Raw genomic sequence first — 2,500 nt, forward strand, 5'->3', positions numbered from 1 at the left:
AAGTGTGGGAACAAAAACCTCATTGGATGTTGAAACAGAAAGTTCTCTTGTTTCAGTGGCTTGCCTACTTGAATATCGAAAAGAATAAGCACCAGTCGTTAAGGGATTATTAGGGAGCTTAAGCAACGACAACGGCGACGGCAACGAGAACGTCATCTCAAAATATAAATTTGCGTTATTTTAATCGCTTCGTGACTATTTCAACGTTTTTAATATGACAAGGGTGTGGTAATATCCTCAAAGATGACACCAGTCGGAACGGCACTCCATTTTAGGAGAGAAAATGAAAATTTATCCTCAAGTGCTGACGTTCTTCATAAAACCAAAAACTTGGCTATTTCACGTTGTTGTTTTGCTGACGACGGCAACGATATGGAAAAAAGTGAAAAACGCACGTGCAGGGCGTGCAAAGCTATTGTTTTTACCCACTAAATATGCAAATTCGTGACGTTCTCGTTGCCGTCGCCGTTGTCGTTGCTTAAGCTCCCTATTGTTATACCTCCCAACTCAAAATAGAACAATACACTGATTTTTAAACGGAATTTGCTGCTGTTTCAAAGGTACACCTCTTAATCACGAGCTAGTCGAAAGTCCAAGTCGTTGTTTTCCTTGGGAGTTAGTGAGTTTTGAAGCATGACACGTGACACGTTCTCCTCCAATCGGAAAACGTATTTGAGTTGGGAGGTACAACAATAATGTTTGTTGGATGGAATGTACCGAATCAGTGGACTGTGGTAGCAACTGGCGAGTTTCGAAACAAATGTAGCGACAACAACGGTAAAAAACGACGACAATGTGCCCATAAGACGGCGAATCTTTAATTTTTTACTTATTTCTAAGCCCTTCGTAGATTAGAAAACCAGATAATTATAGGATACTTCGTCCGTATTTTACAAACTGAACATGTGAAATATTCAAGATAGGAAAAAAAGTTAGTTTTTCTTTTTGAAGTGGGTCTTTTGTTTCAAATTTGTATTTAATATGAGTATGAATGTAAAAGCGGAGTACCATGATTAAGAAAATATGGGTTGCTTACCATTTACATAAAATTTCCGGAAATTCCGGTTCGTTGAAAGTGGAACACGACATTTTGGTTCGTTCCATTTGAAAATTTCTGGGAGCAGGGACGGCCATATTTTTAATTCTGGCGTGCAAAATCGCAATCGCTGGGCGGCGAGTAACCTGTGATCAGCCGTACTTTTCTTTAGCGTTACCTTTTCGCCCCCTCTCTAAAGAAAAGTACGGCTGGTCGCTGGTTAGGCGGCGAATGGACTTGACTTCAATGGAAGACGTTTTTCACCCTACGGAAATTTCCACCGGAATTTCCGGAATTTTTTTTATGAATGGTAAACAACCATGGTAACCCATCGACGCGAGCAATTTTTGGTTTGGTTGTGGTGACGTCATCACACGGCCGGCGAAATGTCGCACCTCGGGACACCGCGTTATTGGCGGGAAGTTGCATGTCTAGCGCATTCCCGTAATTGATTATACGTAGGGATTTTAAGGCCCCGTCCACACGTATCCATTTTCATTTGAAAACGCAACTTTTTCTTTTCGGATACGGCTTCTGTCAACACGTATCCGATGAAAAACGATTTCTGAAAACGAAACTTTTCAAAAACGCTCTCCGGAGTGGACTTTTTTGAAAACGCTGCTTTCGCGAATACGTGTGAACGGACAAAAACGGAACTTTTCGAAAACGTTGACGTCACAGTATCAGTTCTAATCCACTCCGCGCATTATTTATTTAACTTATACAAGATGGCGGACAGGCGCTTCACTTTCTTGCCTTTAATACTTGAGCTTATTTCAAACCTAATGGCCTGTTTTCAAGCAAATTTAGCTTCGCTGTTTCTTCAAGCTGACTATTCTAATCAAAGATGACGCCAATTTATTATCTCGCGGGCTGATAATATCGAATACTCATGCGTCAAGCATGGGCAGTCGGGTTATTGTTTAAAAGTTATCGTTTTCAAATCGATTCATCGTATACGTGTGGACGGGCGAAAACGGTGCGAAAACGCTACGCGTGGCCTTTTTTTTATTTTTTATTTTGAAAACAGGTAAAGGTATACCTTATTTAACGTCGGTAACAGACCTTATTCACGATGGCCACCATGTTGGATTTTCTATTATCATGCAAATTAGCTACACACTTCTGAAGGGGCAAACAACACAAGTTCTAGAGGCTATAACGAACATCTTAGCCACACAGATGATTTGTTTCATGTTCATGGAATGTTTATCACCTAAACAGTAAAATAGAATGCTTACACAAGTTACTTCGTTTTTTTTTACTGAAAAATTAGCAGATAACGAAGTAGAAAGTCAAATGTCTGAGGCAATCAAATGATATAAAATTATTATAAAAGGTACTTAATTCTAAATTCTAAAATGTACTTTTAGCAATGTTAATTCAATATTTCGACGAGACGATTTTCCGCAATTTGCCTTTATTCCAATGTTTGCCCCCCAGCATAACACATGGCTAATTTGC

Source organism: Montipora foliosa, chromosome 4, assembly GCF_036669935.1.
Source record: "Montipora foliosa isolate CH-2021 chromosome 4, ASM3666993v2, whole genome shotgun sequence".
Taxonomy (NCBI): domain Eukaryota; kingdom Metazoa; phylum Cnidaria; class Anthozoa; order Scleractinia; family Acroporidae; genus Montipora; species Montipora foliosa.